The sequence below is a fragment of the Amblyomma americanum genome, chromosome 1, assembly GCF_052857255.1.
Source record: "Amblyomma americanum isolate KBUSLIRL-KWMA chromosome 1, ASM5285725v1, whole genome shotgun sequence".
Lineage (NCBI taxonomy): Eukaryota > Metazoa > Arthropoda > Arachnida > Ixodida > Ixodidae > Amblyomma > Amblyomma americanum.
In genome coordinates, this window is record NC_135497.1 from 27,209,822 (window position 1) to 27,231,162 (window position 21,341).

Consider the following 21,341-nt stretch of genomic DNA (forward strand, 5'->3'; position numbering starts at 1 on the left):
GTAGAGGACAAATATTTTAATGAATGTTTGTCGTTCAAGAACCTTTTCATTTTTGCACACATGCAACGGCCAGGAAAAAATCTCATTGACGCTGTCCTTCGTTCCAGTGTACTGCGCAGCAGCAGCTGTCACCGGTCATGTATTGCGAGTAATTGCACTGAAATTTTAGTCACAACAGCGAGCCATCGGTAGGCCCTTGAACGTTTGTGCTAGGATGGGGCCCCGTGCGTTACATGGCTCCAGGTGCATGGGAGTTGCCACGAAATCCAACCCGAGTTAGCAATGTTCGCGCCAAAATGTCATTTCTAGTCTGAGAAAGACTCTGTAGGTGGCAAAATCCAGAATGACTTCCGGCGCCGGTGGTTGTTTTGGTCAGCGGTGCGTGACAGTTCGAAAAAATTTCGGGGGTAGGGGGGGGGGGGCTGAAGCCCCATTACCGCCCCCCCCCCCCCCCCCTGGCTACGCCCCTGCCACCCGTATTCTCAGCTGAGCGTCTAGGCCCGTAGTCGAGGGGATCACCGCAGACGTTTTGTAACTGGGCGCCACAGTCTGCCGTACGTCATTGGCGGATGTTGCTCTTCCACTAAATTTCCGGCGCTCCTGAAGCGCTGTGGTTCCGTTTGTTGAGAGGGAAAAAAACGAGTTTTTCTCACGCTGAAGGGCATTAGAGAATTACTTTTTCTTCTTTTTAAAACTGATACGTCATCGCTGTAGCGACCACAACATGGTAAGGTCTCGAATTAGCCTCGACTTGACAAGTGCAGAAGAAACACGCAATCCGGAAGTCCATCAAGGAGTTAGCGGCAAGAGTGCACGTAGAGGAATTAAGGATCTGCTGTTCGAGCAACGATGTTCAAGCAATGAACGATAATCTCACAGCTTTCATTACGGATTGCGCAGTAGAAGTACGCGATAGGACGGTTTGACCGGATACCGGCAAGCTCTCTCAGGAGACGAAAGATCGGATCCAGAAACGTAAATGAATTAAAGCCTCTGACCCCTCAAGCAGAATAGAACGGGCAGAGCTATTAAAGCTAAACGCTGAGCGCTAGATAACCGCTATAAGCGAATTTAATATGGAGAGAATAGAGCATGCTCTAAAGAACGGAGGTAGTCTAAAAGCAGTGAAGAGGAAACTAGGCAGAGACAGCGATAAGCTTTATTTGTTGAGAAACAGAGGGACTTGTCATGAACAATATAAAATAGGCGAACAATTCTACACAAGTCTATACAGTAGCCAATCTAATCACAACGTTAATGAGTGAGGCAGTAGATCAAAGCAATTAGAAATCCCATCAGTAAAAAAAGAGGAAGTAATGAAAGCTTTAGGAGCAATACAAAACTGTAAAGCAGCTGGCGAGGATCAGGTAACAGCAGATCTGTTGCAAGACGGACGGGAGATCGTGCTATAAAAAACCAGACACCCTGTACATGTAATGCCTTATGACCTCGAGCGTACCGGAAGCTTGAAAGAACGCGAACATAATCTTAATCCACAAGAAAGGGGACGTCAAGGACTAGAAAAATTACAGACTGATTAACTAACTTTAATTTGCCTACAATGTATACTTAACAAAGTAATCGCTAATATCGCTAATAGACAACCTTAGACTTCAATCAACCAAATAATCAGACAGGGTCTCGTAAAGGGTACTCAACAATAGACCATATTCAAACTGCCAATCACGAGTTGGATAAATGCGCAGAATAAAACGAACATCTTTAATAGCCTTCACAGTGTACGAGAAAGCGTTTGACTCAGTCGAAACTTCGACAGTCTAGCAGGCATTACGGAATCAGGGTGTAGATGAGCCTTATGTCAAAATACTGGAAAATATATGTAGGAACTGCACACCTACCACTGTCTTCCATAAAGTCAGCAATACCATTCTAAAAAGGAAGGGTGTCAGGCAGGGAGTACGATGTCGCCAGTGCTCCTCATCGCCTGTTTAGAGGAAGCATTCTGAGGCCTCGGTTGGCAACAGTTGGGGATAAGAGTTAAAGGGTAGTACCTTAATAATCGGCGATTCGCTGATGACATTGCCTTGATGATTCACTGAGGGTGGTTGATTTATGGTTTATGGGAATTAAACGTCCCAAAGCGACTGAGGCCGCGAAAGAAGCCGTGGTGAAGGGCTCCGGAAGTTTCGACCTCCTGGGCTTCTTTAACGCGCACTGACATCGCCCAGTTCAATAGAGTCTAGAAATTTTCCTGCATCGAAATTCAACCGCCACGGCCGGGATCGCACCCACGTATTTCGGGTCAGCTGCGGAGCGCTATAACCGCTAAGCCACCGCGGCGGCCATGTCATTCAGTGGATTGATTGCAACGCATGATGAATGACTTAGACATGGAGAGCAGAACAATGGGTCTAAAAAGTAATAACCAAGAAACCAAAGTAATGTTACATAGTCTCCTCTCGGAAGGGAACACCAGTTTACGATTGGTAGCGAGGCGCTGGAGGTGGTAAGGGAATACAACTTAGGGCAGGTAGCGACAACAGATCTGGATCACGAAAGGGAAATTACTAGGAGAATAAGAATGGGGTTGAGCGCATTTGGCAGCTTCTGTGAGATCATGGCGGGAAGTTTACTAATATCCCTCAAGAGAAAAGTATACACTTGTGCCTCACCGATACTCACCTATTGGGCAGTAAAATGGAGGTTGAAGAAAAGGGTTCAACATAAATTGAGGACTACGCAACGTGCTATGGGAAGGAAAATAATACACGTAGATGTAAAGTTAAGGTTCACGAAGAAGGCGTATAGAGTCAGGGAAAAAATGCGAGTTAATGACACCCTAGACGAAATGAAGAGGAAATGGGCTTGGGCCAGGGCATGTAATGCGAAGGCAAGATAACTGATGTTCGTTAAGGGCAACGGACTGGATACGGAGAGAGGGCAAGCGTAGTAGGGAGCGGCAGAAAGTTAGGTGGGCGGAGGAGATTAAGAACTTTGCGGGGATAAAGTGGCCGCAGCTGGCACAGGACCGGGTCAGTTGTAGAGATATGGGAGAAGCCTTTGTCATGCATTGGGTGTAGTCAGTCTAAAGATGATGATGTTCATGACGTTCTCGTCTTCTCCGTGGCTGCAAACTCGCCAATGGCGATAACCGCCTAACAACGTTAATAAGAATGTTCATCATTAAATTTTAGTTAGCAATCTAATTAGTATGCTTTCCGCAATTACAGACGTCCGCTGCAGCAGAGAGTTTTCTCCTGTATCGAATGTTTTTTTTTTCTCGAAATGTCTACTGTTTTCAATTTGAAAGTGTTCGCTGAAACATTCGGTATATCCGCATTCACTTTCTCCCCGAAGAAATGAGGATAACTTTATGTTCCACATTATGGATAGGAGAAATTGTTCCTAAAAAAAATACAACCTCGAGCTCAGTTTTTGGTCGATTTTCCAATTGAAATGACGCTCTAAGCAAGGCGGTTTTTACAGGTGAGAATGATAACTCTTCTCTTCCCCTTACAGAGGTACGAAGGTCCATGGGAGTCAAATGTCCAACATTCTTGGACAAAAATTTTGAATAATGAAAAACTGTAAGGTGCTGTTATGGAAATATTGAAGGTAATCTTCCATTCTTTCTATATGTAGCAAAATCAATGTTTCTCCATCGCTCGCATGGAGCATTTAAGACTGCTATAAAAAACTAATGGGAACGCTTTTGAAGATCGGGAAAATTTAATAGCAAAAAAATGGAACCCTGTTGACGAGAGATCTTTTGATATAATTATTGTTACAGTGAAATCTTGCAGTATATGAAAAAATTGCGTTCATAATACTTTTGTCGAGAATTGTTGGGTTTTGCCCCACTACTGAGCTCGAAAGCTGGCAGCATGCCCTGAGAAATATTGACGCCCCTTTTACATTTGAGCAGTCACTTCTGAAACGATGGAGAGTTGCAAGCGAACAAAACAGCGATAGGCTTAGTCAACTGAAAACACAGACAAAGCGTTGATTTATATAAAGGAAAGTTTAATGACACACAAGAAAATTATTCAACAATAATTAGAATCGCGAAAATGTCTCGCAAGCAGTACCGCTTTTCAAACTTAGTCACCTGGAACACTGCTTCAGAGCACAGGATTGTTCTTCCACGGTCGAGTACCCAACAAGAGCCTCGTCAAGGTCCGCAGCCGTGCTCGCTCATCAGCAGTGGTCGCACGTCTGGCTCAAAGCCCGTGCCGAGGGTTCGACAGGCTCCCATCAGCGCCCAAGGAGCGGAACTTGTGGATGGGAGCCTCTCCGTTCGCGACCGAAACGTCGACGCGGCCCGCAGTGTCCGCCAGGACGTGAGCTCCTCGGAGGAACAGCGCCGGTGGTAGCTCCGCCGAGGCACCTTGGGTGTATGGGTGCATCTCCTGCGCTGTCTGGATGGCCTGCGACCGGGTAGCCGCCGGGGATGTCCGCAGTGGCTGGCACGGAGGGTCCCCCGAGGCGCTCTCGCTCACCGGCGTGTGTTGCACCGCCAGCTTGAAGGCCGTCGGGGTGGCGAGCCCAGTCCACGCACTAGCCAAGAGAGCCATGGCAGCCAGTGCAACCGTGAGGCCGTAATCCTGGATGGGCGGGCAATCGCCGTGCATGGCGCGCCGCAGCTTTTCCAGAGGCAGGGAGCGCTGTCTGACGCGTCGTCCGCAGGAGTGCTGAGCTGCAGGTGAACCCCTTGCACCGGAGTGGCGTAGCGTTTAGCAAAGCTGACGCTCGTAGAATGGGGCAGTGCTCGAGAGGAGCATCCACGTCTGTAGCCAGCGATGGCACTGCCGCTTCGGGGAAAAATGACAGGCGTTCTTTAGCACGCGCATAATCTGCAATTAGGTGCTGTGGGCCTTCACACTGGCGGGGATGTCTTTGTCCAATTCGCGAACAGTGCCAATTGTAAGGCTATTTTTGGCTGCACAAGCGCTGATTATTCCTGGTTGTTTGTGAAATCAAGTTCTATTTTAACTCTACGCCCGTTCCATCGTCTTTGTTGTCCTCTTCAGTTTCAGCACGCGCACCTGAGCATTGCGCGTCTTCTTTCAATTCCGCTTTAAGAAAAAAGTGAGTATTGCCGCATACCCACAATAGCGGATCAGCAAAGCGTTAAAAGGGGAACGAAGGTTAATGAGCAACAAGGCAAGGTTTTGACAAGAAAAAAATAAATACAGACGAGAACACGCACGATTGAGCATAGTTAGGTTGGCCTATTAAAAGCATCGAGCGGATTTATTTATTTATTCAGGTAGCCACAGCGCCCGTTGAGGGCATTTTCGTAGGGGAGATACAGTTACAAAACATACATTGTCATGCAGATGACACTATGTAAATAACAAACAATAAAAGTACAATGCATTCCAATACTAAGAAAACTGATGACAAAAGAATCATGAAAGGAAGAAAGACGTAAATGGCATATTGTAATATGAACGAGTGTATACAAAAATTCAAAAACACGCAGCAAAACACGCACACACGCACGCACACACACGCACACACACGCACACGCGCACATACACACGCACGCACACGCACACACGCACACGCACGCACGCACACATACATGTAAACACTGCAGGTAAACACACGCTCTCTCCGGGAAGTGGCTTTACCCAGAATGCACTTCGCGCATAAACTGTCGGCACGATCTCTGCGGCATAAGCTCATGAACACATCAAAGGTTCGGTTATGCTTCGTGATTTCGTATGAAGAAAACTGTTGTCGCACCCTACCGGTGGTGTTCACACCTTTTTTTTGTAGGATAATTTTACACATTGTTCCAAAAAGCCATGCAGGAATTAGCAGGAGATCATACTCCACATCTTGTGTCCATGACAGCCGCCGATTTGCCGCGTTCAATATTTTTCAGATTATATCGCCTTACTTTTAAATGGAGCAGCTGAAGCGCTATGTCGGCATATTTAGACGGAGCTTACTGCTTGATTACATGAGTCCTTTCTTTTTCAAAGCTCTGTAGTGTAGGTACAATAAAGTGGAGAAAAGTGTACAAGAACACGCTTACCTCTCGTTTGTTTTCAGCTAGCCATGGCGCAAGTCTTCGGCTTCCCTGGAAAGGATGTTCTGTACTCAGTTCAGCGACTGTTTGCGTATCCGAATGGGACATTCTTAAATTACAAGGATACACCTCGCACCGTACGGCACACTTCTGGGAAAATTCCTTGGTATTCTTAGAGCACGGATCGGCGGAGGGTGATCCCGTGATACCCTGGACACAGTGGCGCAATGGAGTTTTCAATGTATTGCACTCATAGAGAGGAGGTACGGCATGACTTTTTCCGTCTTCTGAGCGCGCCCCAATAAGTACTTGTTTCGCTAGCAGCTGTGGTGACATACTGTGTCTTCCGTCATCTTGCAAAGGCTTTTCAAATAATTCCAAACTTGAGCAGGGTGTATTGCTTGGAGAGTTGGTTTGACATTCTCCCCCCTTACAAATGATAGCAGCAAGTTGTCCCTCACTGTGTTCTTCAGCGCAAAAACGCATAAACCCGCATGTCCACTTCGCGTCATTGTGTCTGAGGCAGACACTTTGCAAAAATGTGTTGCAAGGTTTTTGCAAACAAAACTTGACTTGATCTCACTTAATGACCCTTTTGTGGCGAAAAATTTAAACGACACAATTCAATTTCTGCAAGAGAACCGTTCCAAGGCATTCCTTGGGTTTTCAATAGATGTGAAAGACCTGTATTATTCGATTCCTCAGAGTGACCTCATTCGGTGTGTAAGTCATTGTATTGACCATCATGGAGATGTTCCTTTTCAAAATGCATGCGGTTTTACTGTTGGTGTTTTTTTTAGAACTGCTTTCAACATACCTCAAATCCACCTCCACCGAATGGAATGGGTCTCTGTTTATCTACAAACAAGGTATTTGCATAGGGTCTTGTATCGCCCCCATTCTGAGTGACCTGTACCTGGCTATGCATGACAGAGTGTTAAATGAGAAACTCAAAAATTTGCCAGCTCTAAAAATGTTTAGATATGTGGATGGTTACCTCATATTCCTAGACTGTGAAAACGATGCCTTTCTGCCTGAAGTTCGCAAGGTGTTAGACCATTTTAGTGAATCTGTGTCCCTGGTTTTGACGCACGAAGTACCAGAAAATGGCTCCATCCGCTTTCTCGAGTTACAACTTCTTCTTTCGACGCAACATGTATGCTGGATTTAAATCCAAGGGGCAATAAGCCTGCTCTGCCATACGATTCCGGCCATTCGAAACTCGTCAAGTCTCGGTGGCTAAAATAATGCTAAACAAAATGCAGTGTACAAACGCCCCCTCGTCGCATCCAAGGGAACGCAGTGAGAAACTCGCCATTACTCCTTAGGTACACCAAGTTCCTCACAAGCTTATTATTATTGGACGAAAAGTAGGAGTGAACGTTGTTTTTTTAGCCCCACACCGCTCTCTAGACTCTGCAGAAGAGTGAACGGTATACCGGTGAACAAGTTCGCGAACGCACAGTTCGGCATCGTGATCGTTTCGTAAGTTGCAGCACAGGGGTTGTGTACTCCATCCCTTTGTCTTGCGGCAGAGAATACATCGGCCAGATGGGTCGATGTATTAATAAGAGTCTGCTCGATCAAAACTCCAATTCTAGCAACTTGGCCGTTTACGTTCGTGAATGTAGTCCTTGTCGCTTGCTGCCTCCGATGTATGAAGAAGCAAAAATTCTGGCAAAAAGCAGCAAGCAACTCATTCGGGATATAATAGAGGCAGGTTTCATCAACAAGCAACAAGACGTCTGCGTCAGTACGACCTCAGTAGCTCTGTGTGAAAAATAGTTTGAGTTTCGCTCCGATTCACTTTAAAGATGCTCTGAAACGCCTTTCGAGGAGAGCACATTATCTCACTTAATCACGGCACTGTGTTGCCACGAAAACCAGAGCCAAATAATACTCTTCTACACGCAGCAGACCCACAATCACGCGTCAAAGTTGGCGAGCCCTTCCCGGCGACTTTTTCATGCTCGCACCCTCCTCCGTACCCCGCATCTGCGTAGACAAGGTGAGAGGGGGCCATCGGTTAGATTCGTTCAGAGGTCAGGCAGCTACCGTGGCCGCGGCCAATAAGCCGCTTAGCTCCGGAGCGTCTGGAAGCTCCGGTCCTAGACGGGGGTCGACGAAGGAGCGCCTACCTTCCAGCGTGCAAAAAGTGACGAGAGGAGAGGGAAAGGCGCGAAGACGCTGAAATTCAAATTTTAACTACAGATAACCCAGCTTCTACAAAGCGCATTTTGAAAAAATCTTTCCTGGACACTATTCGTGAAGCGGCGTGATTCAATATCCCATGCATGTCGCAACTTTATTACAGCCCCCTTCACAGCCCCTTTAAATTTCTGGTGCCGTGATTCCTTACGCGGCTCCTTTTCACAACCCATTCCTTTCGCCACTGCTCTCTTTAAATATTTCTGGGACGCTACTTCTATTATTTTGTTATAGTTTTCATACCCCTTTTAGCTTTTGCCATCTTTGCTCTTTTAGGTCGGTTTTATGGTTAGCCCTCGTCCCCGTTTTAGGCCGTGTTCATTGTTGGCTAGCATCTCATCCTTTTAGGCCGTGTTCTTCGCTGGCTTTCATCGCTCGCTTTTAGGTTGTTAATTGTTTTCTCATTCTAACCACCCTTTCCCTTCATTCTCATTATACATGTCTTCACGCCGCTTTCCGAGATTTTAATGTCTATTTTGCGTGTTTGACTTTTGCATTTGGTTGTTTTTATTTTTTATCTCTGTCATCGCCAGCCGCACAGGGCTTTCGGTGCGTGTAGATATTTCTTTACCTAGAGTTTTTATTGTGTATTTTCCCCCCTCCTCTCCCCTTCACTGCCACGTCTTGATTTTGGCGTCATTGGGGGTGTGCCTGATGTCTGGCTAACCGGAGTGGGTCGAACCTCTTTGTGTCTTTTGTTTCTGTATGGTGCGGGTACAAAATGCGCCTGCGCCATTCCCCTGCTTTTCCGGTTGTTTTTTTTTTTCCTTTTGAATTGCTCATGCGCCTTGTAACCACTGGCTAATCGTGGGTAAGTGTATATAAACGTGCGGATCGCCTTCCTTTGGTATTAAAGTTGTTAGCTCAGCGTACTGTGTGTCTCGTCCTCCTTTCGTCTGTCGTCTGCCAGCGCTTCAGTGTTCAGAACATTCTAAACTGTTTGATAAATCACGCCCCTCTTAGAAACACTGCTTGTCTCTCTGGGTTCCGGGCGCAGCTGTTGGACCGTAACGTGTGGCAAAGTCCTGAAACGCGCTTGGAGGGAGAGAGTATACCTACACATGGCAGTAGTACGACGTCTCAGCGGCGTGGTTCGGATAAACTGGCTATGTGCGGTTGAATACTGGTTTTTCCCGTGCTTGCTGGATGCCTACAACGTGTTTCAACTCGTCCAGTTACAAGAGAGGTGACATTATGTGCTTATCTCATCTGAAAAGGATTTAACGTGGCAAAGAGAGGGCTGTCGTGGATGCAAGATGTGAAGTACGATCTCCATAAGCTTCCTGGCCGACCTCTCCTGTATTCATTAAAGTCTCTCCTCCTCTTCGGAAGAATGCACAACGATACCCGACAAAAGAATAGGCATCAAGTCAAAAGACCGGCAGGGTGCGTTTGTCTTTTTGCTGAGCAGGAGACAGGAGGAACATTGGGATCCTCAGCTCTTCATAAACCTTTCTCCCAGTGACAGCGCAGACAATGTTCTTAAAGCAACTTCTCGAATCCAGCGTATGCACCTGCGGCGAAAGTGAACAACAGGCGCGCGGGCGCGCAATCCAGATCCGTTGCACAACTTTGGCTTCGCTTTAAACAGTAAAATCATGAGATTATATGGCGCCAGAAGGCTTGGGCACAGTCATAAGAGGGTTTGTTCCAGCATTCGAATTTTGTTATATAATAATATCGCCTCCAATTATAGCCGTTATTAGATTGCAGTTTCTGCCCTTATTGAATTTGGTCCGCTCCCTGCTTCTAACGCACCCGTTTTCGCTACACTTTGCAGCCCAGGCTTTCGTCCACCTTTTATTTTTCTTTACAAAATCTTCTCCGGCTGATTAGTCATTGCCTGCCCTTTCAACTATTGGACGATTCCACATTGTAGGTATGCGCCACTAGACGCCGGGAAAACAACACTCACTCGTTTGACATGCAAGTCGCACCTGCTCAGGAAGAAGGGAAAGAAGATGCCCAATGAACATGTGCGCGTTCCGAAACCGACCACGACAACGCCGACGATGAAACGAGTGCAGAGTGCAGAGTTTAAAAAGCCTGCGTTCACAAACAGCAAGGAAAAAAACAGCGATGGTGCAGGCAAAATTGCCTTACAATTCTTGCTTTTTGCAATTTTGATAATATTCACGTTTGACTAAAGGCCCATAATGTCTAATCGCAGTTTGAACATTTGTCAAGGAACACCTGCCATTTTTACGGCAGCGGCAGTGGCATCGCTGGTACATGACGTGGCTTTTTAGTCCACGGTCGTGAGTCCACGCCATTTCGTTACAAAGGAACAACGCACAGCTCAGCATTCCTTTTGTGAGCTCTGAAGACGTCTGTCCGTGCTTCATGTTTCTGCAAAACCAACGGGGAGCCATACACGTCGAGCCCCCGCCCATCCAGAACTACGCCTCCGCAACTGCGCTGGATTGTCCGCAGGATGGGTTCGGCGCCGTTCAAGACAACGCTGCGGCAAACTCTGGTGAACGAGAGCGCCTCGGGGGACCCTTCCTGCCGGCCACTGCGGACGTCCCTGGCAGGCATCCTGTCACCGACGTGAGGGCTGCCCATCCATATGCACACGTACGCCCAAGAGCTGACAGTGAACGCCGTGCTGGTCAAGGACGGCGGAGGACAAGCGGGGAAGTCGCATCCCGGCCGATGGACTTCGTCGAGAGCGGCAAGACTTCGGCCGGGAAGCTGCTCTTCTGTGTTCTGCACGAAGCCGACGTGGTGTTGCAGGGGTTTCGCACCAAATCCGCGGTACCACACAAGCATGCTGACGCCAAACATGCGGTTACGTTTTTAAATAACTATGCCAAAGTGATTCCGGCAGCATTTGAATCACTTCGCCAAACTGATTCAAATGCTGGCGGTGAGTTGTCGCGCCCATCGACGGCGCTGTAGGTGCACATCTCCCGTGGAACTGATTCGGCGCCGCAGCAGGTGGCGCAGCTTGAGGTTCGGCACTGCTTGATGCACATTTTCGTACTTCTAAAAATAGTTCAAACATAAATATTCGTCTTATAAGTCAGTGCTTTGTTAGGCTGTCTTTTCGTTATTAGTCTCCGTCGTTTTCTTAGCTTGCAATTTTTCTTCCCTGTTCTAGGTTGCGCGTAAAATTTACTCTGTTGTCACCGGCGAGATGAAAACAATGCGCGTGAGGCGGCCCCAAACGCTTTGACGTACGCTACGAAAAGAGAGGGAGCTTGAGAATTGGTTATCATCGCGAGTAAGACTACCCACGGCATGGATGAAGCGTATAACTCCACATCTCATCAAGAGATAAAGCCGCCGCGGTGGCTCAGTGGTTATGGACTTCGGCTGCTGACCCGAAATACGCGGCTTTGTTTCCGGCCGCGGCGGTCGCATTTTGATGGAGGCGAAATGCTAGAGACCCGTGTACTGTGCGATGTCATTGCACGTTAAAGAACCACAGGTGGTCGAAATAATCCGGAGCCCTTCACTACGGCGTCGCTAATAGCCCGAGTCGCTTTGGGACGTTAAACGCCCATAAACCATTACACGCCTGGAGAACAACTTCATATCAGGAGTGAGTGTGAGCAATGCAGCTTGCGTCTACGTGCGCACACACACAAAAAAGTTGGTTCGGTGAAATATAGTGCAATTACTTGGAAGGCCAACACGCTGCACTCCCATTCGGGCTGCAACCAACCAAACCGAAAGAAATCGGTCTTTCATGGCGTCCACAGCCGATGAAAGCATTTGCATGGTAATGCTTTCCAGGGATATTCTCACACGTTGTTTCATACCATCAAGGTTGGCCGTTTCCTTCCAGAAAATCTCGGTTTGAACATATTCCCGGAGATAGAAATGTAAGGGAAATGTAGTCGGGAGACGCAGGAAGCCAGGACGTGGTTCCGCCAAGCCCAAGCCACTGGCTGAGAAAATTCCGCCAAGAATTGCCTAGCCAATGAAGAAAAATATGGCGAGGCTGGAGCCACATTTTTTTCAACGCAACCACTGTCAACTCTAAGGCAAATTCAGACACGACGCCAATTAGAAAGCAATATTCGTACTTTTTACAGTAAGTTTCCAGTTCCAGTAAAGTAATGCAACGCAAACTTTGGTAACAATCGTACGAGGTGCTCATGTTCACGTAGCCAGGGTGTGTTCTGGTTGCATCTATAATGGGTGTTGTGGAAATCGACATTAGTGTCCCTGCAAAATTCGGCCTCGTCAATCCAAAGCAAAGAGGGGAGAAATTCCAGGTCTACGCCGCATTGAATCATGCACCAGTAGCAAAAAATCGAGCCGTTTTTGAAAGTCATTTGGCCTCAGCTATTAGTGAAGAGACACATAATACGGGTGGTAGTTGTGCCTTGAAAGCGACCTCCAAGCTGAAGACGGGCTCACTGCATATGCACTGGCAATTTCCCTGGCGCTTGCTTCCAACCTGCGGAGATGTACGCCAGGCCTTCGATGTTAAAAAAATCGGCTGCACTAGCTGGTCGCTTCTTTTTCAGAATATATACTGATCCAGCGCTCCTAAATTAAGTATCGATGCAAATGTGGGACGAGTTGGCACAAGACGGCCAGGATCTCGGGAAGCATACAGTCTGGATGCCAGCTCCGCATCCATTTGCGCAAACGCATAAGCGATCACAAAGCTTTCTCGGCAACGCGGTATCGGAGTTGGGCTGGAGCGATCATTCTCACTGAATCCACGCTTCGCCGTTGAGGTTTTGCTCCTTACGTGGACAAGGTGGCACGTGCGCACATTTAGGTAATTTTAGACGCTGGCATTAGAGAACAAGAACCTCAAAGCCAAAGTTCAACGCTTTTTGTGAAACTGGCGCTACAAACCCCAATAATAACTGTCTAATAGCATACAGGCGCTGCCTCGCGAGCGCTCCTTGCTTCGCGGAAGAAAGTTTTCTTCGTCTGATGCACAAAAAACACGCAACGATTATACACGAACAGTAGCTACAACTGGTGACTAAATGAAACCGGCGGTCGATGACGTCTCGCATGTAGCCCATCTGACATCTAGCCCGTCTGACAAAAGTGCCAGAGGCGAAACAAAGGAATGAAAACCGCAGGCAGCGGCTATCAGGGTTCTGTCGAGAATGGACAGTCGCGTAGTTCGCGTCGGCTCTTATAATGATGATGATGATGCCTTCAGGCTTAACTGCACATACCCATCGAAGGGGATTGGCCAGGGTGCTTTGCGTATACAAACGCGCTCATGGGCAAGGAGTGGAGTAATCGAATAATGTTGTGTCTTAGACTAAAATTTGGACAAAAAATAAAAAAGTAAAAGAAAAAGCAATGAATTCTCATTTTAAAAGCTATAGGCCTTCATGCATAGACGTTTCTTGAAAACGCGGCCCGCATTCTCAGCTGAGCGTCGAGGCCCGTAGTCGAGGGAATTACCACAGACGTTTCCTAACTGGGCGCCGCCGTCTCTGCAACACGTCATTAGCGGATGTTGCTCTTGCACTAGATTTCTGGCGCTCCTGATGCGCTGAGGTTCTCTTTTGTGATTGTGAAAAAATACGAGTTTTCCTTGCGTTCCAGGGCTTTAGAGAACGACTTTTTCTTCTTTTTAAAACTGATATGTCATCGTTGTAGTGACCACAACATGGTAAGGTCTCGAATTAGCCTGGACTTGGCAAGTGCCGAAGAAACTAGCGATGCGGAAGTCCATCAAGAAGTTAGCGGCAAGAGTGCAAGTAGAGGAATTCAGGATCTACTTTTCGAGCAACGATGTTCAAGCAATGAAAGATAATCTCACAGCTTTCATTACGGACTGCGCTGTAGAATTAGGCGATAGGATGGTTAGACAGGATACCGGCAAGCTCTCTCAGGAGACAAAAGACTTGATCAAGAAACGTCAATGCATTAAAGCCTGTAACCCCTCAGGCAGATAGAACGGGGAGAGCTATCAAAAGTAACCGCCATAAGCGAATTTAATATGGAGAGAATAGAGCATGCTCCAAAGAATGTAGGTAGCCTAAAAGCAGTGAAGAGGAATCTATGCAGAGACAGCAATAAGATTTATGCGTTGAGAAACATAGAGGGATTTGTGATGAGCTGTGTAGAGTAGCCGAACAATTCTACACAAGTCTATACAGTAGCCAATGTAATCACAACGTTAATGAGCGAGGCAGAAGATCAAAGGAATGAGAAATCCCGCCAGTATCAAAAGAAGAAGTAAAGAAAGCTTTAGGAGCATTACAAAACTGTAAAGCAGCTGGCGAGGATCAGGTAACAGCAGATCTGTTGCAAGACGGACGGGAGATCGTGCTAAAAAAGCCAGCCACCCTGTACATGCAATGCCTTATGACCTCGAGCGTACCGGAAGCTTCAAAGAACGCGAACATAATCTTAATCCACAAGAAAGGGGACGTCAAGGACTAGAAAAATTACAGACCGATTAACTTACTTTAATTTGCCTACAATGTATACTTACTAAAGTAATCGCTAATAGGCAACCTTAGACTTCAATCAACCAAATAATCAGGCAGGGTCTCGTAAAGGGTACTCAACAATACACCATATTCAAACTGCCAATCACAAGTTAAATAAATGCGCAAAATAAAACGCACATCTTTAATAGCCTTCACAGTGTACGAGAAAGCGTTTGACTCAGTCGAAACTTCGACAGTCTAGCAGGCATATGGAATCAGGGTGTAGATGAGCCGTATGTCAAAATACTGGAAGATATATATAGGAACTGCACAGCTACCAGTGTACCCCTTAAAATCAGCAATATCATTCGAAAAAGGAAGGGTGTCAGGCTGGGAGTACGATGTCGCCAGCGGTCCTCAACGCTTGTTTGCAGGAATCATTCAGAGGCCTCGGTTGGCAACAGTCTGTGATAAGAGTTAACGAGTAGTACCTTAATAATTGGCGATTCGCTGATGAAGTTGCATTGATAAGTCACTGAGCGTGGTTGGTTTACGCTTCATGGGGGTTTAACGTCCCAAAGCGACTCAGGTCATGAAGGATGCCGTAGTGAAGGGCTCCGGAAGCTTCGACCTCCTGGGGTACTTTAACGTGCACTGACATCTCCCAGTTCACTACAGTGTAGAACTTCGCCTCTACCGAAATTCGACCGCCGCCGCCGGGATCAAACCCGCGTCTTTCGGGTCAGCAGCCGAGCGCCGTAACCACTGAGCCACAGCGGCGTCCATGTCACTCAGGGAATTGATTGCAAAGCATGATAAATAACTAAGGCAGAGCAAAAGAATGGGTCTAAAAAGTAATAACCAAGAAACCAAAGTAATGTTACATAGTCTCATCTCAGAAGGGAACACCAGTTTACGATTGGTAGCGAGGCGCTGGAGGTGGTAAGGGAATACTACTTAGGGAAGCTAGTGACAGCAGATCCGGATCACGAAAGTGAAATTACTAGGAGAATAAGAATGGGGTTGAGCGCATTTGGCAGCTTCTGTGAGATCATGGCTGGATGTTTTCCAATATCCCTCAAGAGGAAAGTATGCAACAATTGTATCTTACCGATACTCACCTACTGGGCAGAAACATGGAGGTTGACGAAAAGGGTTCAACATAAATTGAGGACAACACTACATGCTATGGAAAGGAAAATGATACACGTAGGTATAACGTTAAGGGTCATGAAGAAGGCGTATAGGGTCAGAGAACAAACGCGAGTTAATGACACCCTAGACGAAATGAAGAAGAAATGGGCTTGGGCCGGGGCATGTAATTAAAGGCAAGATAACCGATGGTCGTTAAGGGCAACGGACTGGATACGGAGAGAGACAGACAGACAGAAAAACTTCATTGAGCAAGTGAGTTTTAGACCCAGCTGGGTCCCTGGGCCACTGCGCGTCCCGCACTGCATCAAGTAGGTCATGCCGGGACATGACGTCGGCAGCCCGAGTGACCGCAGCAAGCTGCAAAGTCGGGTCTGCAGACATGAGCAGGACCTCCCAGGCCTCCCAGCTCGAGATGGCGTGCTGTCCCCGCGGGGGAGGGTCAGCAGGGCAGCCGAAAAGGATATGGGAGAGTGTGGCGTGGGGGTTACCGCATAGGGAGCATGCAGGGGATGTGCCGCAATAGTGGGATAAAAGCTGAGGAGATGACAGAGAGCGGGTCTGGAGGCGTCTGAAGAGGATCTGTTGGGAGTGCGTAAGAGAGGGGTGGGGAGGAGGGTAAGTCCGACGGTCCGAACGGGGTATTTGCGTGAGCTCCGCAATGGTGTGCGCCCGCTCCCTCGAGAATCCTGGATCGAGACTGTCCTGAGCCTGGAAAATCAGACCTTGGGTCAATTTATCGGCAGCCTCGTTTCCAGGGTTCCCAGAGTGAGCCGGCACCCACTGAAGCTCTACCCTGCGCGGTAAATTTTGGGTAGGAGTGTTCAACAATTGCCAGGCAGGGGCGTGAGTCCTGCCCCTGGCAAAGTTGGACAGAGCCGTTTTGGAGTCGCTGAAGATGTATTGGGCGTCCTAATGTGCAAGGGCTAGGGCGATGGCGGTCTCCTCTGCCTCCTCAGGCGTAGAGCCCGAGGGAAGAGGGCAAGCGTAGCAGGGATCGGTAGAAAGTTAGGTGGGCGGAGGATATTAAGAAATTTGCGGGGATAAAGTGGCTGCAGCTCGCACAGGACCGGGTAAGTTGTAGAGATATGGGAGAACCCTTTGTCATGTATTGGGTGTAGTCAGTCTAAAGATGATGATGCTCATGACGTTCTCGTCTTCTCCGTGGCTGCAAAGTCGACATTGGCGATAACCGCCTAACAACGTTAATAAGAACGTTCATCATTAAATTTTAGTTAGTTTGCAATCTAATTAGTATACTTTCCGCCATTACTGACGTTCGCTGCCGCAGCGAATTTTCTTCTGTATCGATTTTTTTTCTCGAAAAGTCTACTTTTTTCAATTTTTGAAAGTGTTCGCTGAAACATTCGGTATATCAGCATTCACTTTCTCCCCGAAGAAATGAGTATAACTTTATGTTCAACGTCATGGATAGGAAGAATTGTTCCTCAAAAAAAAAATACAACCTCGAGCTCAGCTTTACTCAATTTTTCAATTGAACTGACGCTCTAAGCAAGGCGGTTTTTTCAGGTGACAATGATAATGCTCTGCTTCTACTTACAGAGGAATTAAGGTCCATAGGAGTCACATGTCCAACATTCTTGGACAAAAATTTCGAATATTGGAAAACTGTAAGGTACTGTTATGGAAATATTGAAGGTAATAATCCATTCTTCCCATATGTAGCAAAATCATTTAAAGTTTTTCCATCGCTCGTGTGGAGCATTTAAGACTGCCATAAAAAAACTAATGGGGAACGCTTTCGAAGATCGTAAAATGTTAATAGCAATCAAATGCAGGCCTCTTGGCGATAGATCTGCGGATATATTGATAGTCACAGTGAAATCGAGCAATATATGAAAAAATTGCGTTAATAATCCTTTTCCCCAGAATTATTGGGTTATGCCACACTCCTGACCTCATAATCTGGCAGCGTGCCCTGAGAAATTTTGACGCCCCCTGTACGTTTCAGCAATCACTTCTGAAACGATGGAGATTTGCAAGCGAACAAAACTACGATAGGCTTAGTCAACTGAAAACACACAGACAAAGCGTTGACTTATATAAAGGAAAGTTTAATGACACACAAACGAATTATTCAACAATAATTAGAATCGCGAAAATTTCTCGCAAGCAGTACCGCTTTTCAAACTTAGTCACCTTGAACACTGCTTCAAACCACAGGATTGTTCATCAACGGTCGAGTACCCAACAAGAGCCTCGTCAGGGTGCTCAGCCGTGCTCGCTCGCCAGCATTGCTCGGACGTCTGGCTCAAAGCCCGTGCCGAGGGTTCGACAGGCTCCCATCAGCGCCCAAGGAGCGGAACTTGTGGATGGGAGCCTCTCCGCTCGCGACCGCCTCCTCGACCCGGCCCGTAGTGTCCGCCAGGACGTGAGCTCCTTGGAGGAACAGCGCCGGTGGTAGCTCCGCCGATGCGCCTTGGGTGTACGGGTTCATCTCCTGCGCTGTCTGGAGGGCCGGCGACCGGGTAGCCGCCGGGGACGTCCGCGGTAGCTGGCACGGAGAGTCCCCCGAGGCGCTCTCGCTCACCGGCGTGTGTTGCACCGCCAGCTTGAAGGCCGTCGTGGTGGCGAGCCCAGTCCACGCACGAGCCAAGAGAGCCATGTCAGCCAGTGCAACCGTGAGGGCGTAATCCTGGATGGGCAGGCAATCGCAGTGCATGGCGCGCCGCAGCTTTTCCAGAGGCAGGGGGCCCTGTCCGAAGCGTCATCCGCACAAGTGCTGAGCTGCAGGTGAACCCCTTGCACCGGAGTGGCGTAGCGCTTAGCAAAGCTGACGCTCGTAGAATGGGGCAGTGGTCGAGAAGAGCATCCACGTCAGTAGCCAGCGATGGCACTGCCGCTTCCGGGAAAAATGACAGGCCTTCTTTAGCACGTGCTTAATCTGCAATTAGGTGCTGTGGGCCTTCACACTGGCGGGGATTACTTAGTTCAATTTGCGAACAGTGCCAACTGTAACGATATTTTTGGCTGTACAAGCGCTGATTACTTCTCGTTGTTTGTGAAATGGAGTTCTATTTTAACTCTACGCCCGTTCCATCGTCTTTGTTGTCGTCTTCAGTTTCAGCACGCGCACCTGAGCATTGCGCGTCTTCTTTCACTTCCGCTTTAAGAAAAAAAGTGAGTATTGCCGCAAACCCACACTAGCGGATCAGCAAAGCGTTAAAAGGGGACCGAAGGTTAATCATCAACAAGGCAAGGTTTTGTCAAGAAAAAATAAATACAAACGATACACGCACGATTGAGCATAGTTAGGTTGTCCTATTAAAAGCATCAAGCGGATTTATTTATTTATTATTTATTAAAGAAACACACGGCGCCGGTTAAGGGCATTTTCGTAGGGGAGATACAGTTGCAAAACATACATCGTCATGCAGGTGAGTCTGTGTAAATAACAAACAAATAAACAAACAATAAAAGTATAATGCATTCCAACACTGAGCAAATTGATAACAAAAGAATCATGAAAGCAAGAAAGACGTAAAGCAAGAAAGACAAAAATTCGGAAACGCACAGCAACGCAGCGCCCGCGCGGACACACGCACACGCACACGCACACGCACACGCACGCACACACACACACACACACACACACACACACACACACACACACACACACACACACACACACACACACACACACACACACACACACACACACACACACACACACACACACACACACACACACACGCACGCGCGCACACACACACACACGCGCACACACACACACACACACACACACACAAACACACACACACACACACATACACACACAAATCCATTCAACAAAAGATAATTCAACAAAAAAGCGCGACAAAGTATTTTCAAAAGAAGATTGCGAGGCTAAGACAAGTTCTTGCAATTTATTCCAGCCATGCACTGTTTTCGAAAAAAAATGAGTTTTTAAAGACATGTATTCGGCACTGGTGATGTTCAACCTTTAAAGAATGATCTAAACGGGGGATATATAGCTGGGAGCTTTCATGTATGAACCTTTAGGCAAACCTGTTGCGCCTATAAAAATGTTGTAAAATAGCTTAAGGCTAAGGTATTTGAGACTGTCTTGAAACAAATAACGCTGAAATGGCAATGCGACAAATAATAAAATGGGAGCAGATGACATTTCTATTCCAGTATGAAGTTTCCGGCGACAAAAGAAACATTCTAGTGATCGTTAAAAGAGTAGAAAACTGAGCTAGTTGGTTCATTCTTCTTGGTGGGAACAGCCGAAAAAAACCAAAACGCAGACACAGAAAGGAACACACAGAACGTAGACGAGGCTGACTGTCAACTAAAATTTTTATTGGAAAATCCGTGCTTTTTGTTTCCTTGTCAAAAAGATCTTGCTTTTATCTCCCGTGGGGTTCGTTCAAGAAGGAAATTTCTTTTCTTGATAGAGAGATGGAGGGTGCGCTGACGCACCGCTGTCCTGTTTTCCGTATCGCCAATGCCTCAAGGATCTCACGTGTCAATTTGTCTGCATACCTTTTCATGACTTGAACTTCATGCAACTTGGGCTCACACTTGCGCACTTGTTTGCCTTTTTTGTTTCCTTTACAATCTCTGCAATGCAGGGCTAGATTGCTGCTTGGGGCACCTGATAGCGATGATGCATGTTCTCTTATCCTATCATTAAGGCACCTTCCCGTCTGTCCTATATATTATTTTCCACAGGCCAGAGGGATATTATAAACCACACCTTTAACACACTCGCTGAATCTTGTTCGGTGTGCGATCGGGCATTGCTGCTTCTTTTGCCTGTTGACTCGAGCACACATGCTCATTGCCTTATTCGGTGCAGAGCAAACAACCCGGACCCCGTGCCTCTTGCCAATCTTCATGAGGTTGCGGGTCAATTCATGAACATACGGAACCACAGCTAATTTCTCCCTTTCAATGCCTTCTTCATGTCCACCTTTCCTTTCTTGCACTCCTTTCACTTTCCGCAGCAAGCTTTCAGCTACGCTGCTAAGCATCAGAACGGGATAGTCCGCATTTTTTAGCCTTTCGATCTGCCGCCGAAAACTTGTCTCCATCTGATGCTCACACAAGTTCTTCAGAGCTGAAAAGAGCGCGGCACTCGATATTGCCCTTTTCACGGTCTTTGAATGGCTTGATGAAAAAGGGAGAAACTGTTTCTTCGCCCTAGGCTCGTACCTCCAACATAAGTGTCCGGGTTGGAATTCAAGGCGTAAGTCCAGGAATTGCAGCGAATCCTTGACTGGAAGCTCGTGGGTGAATTTCAACTCTGGGCAGGTTTTGCGAAAGGTCTCCAGTACGCTATCCTTGAGTCGCTCAAAGTCTGTTGAATCCTCTGTTCTGCACAGAACCAAGAAATCATCAACATAACGAAAACAGTGATATCATGCGATTATATGGCACAAGAAGCCTTGGGGACAGTCATAAAAGCGTTTGTTCCAGCATGCGAAATTTCGTTATAAATTACTATCGCCTCCCATTATAGCCGTTATTAGATTGCCGTTTCTGCCCTTATTGAATTTGGTCCGCTCCCTGCTTCTAACGCACCCGTTTTCGCTACACTTTGCAGCCCAGGTTTTCGTCCACATTTTATTTTTCTTTACAAAATC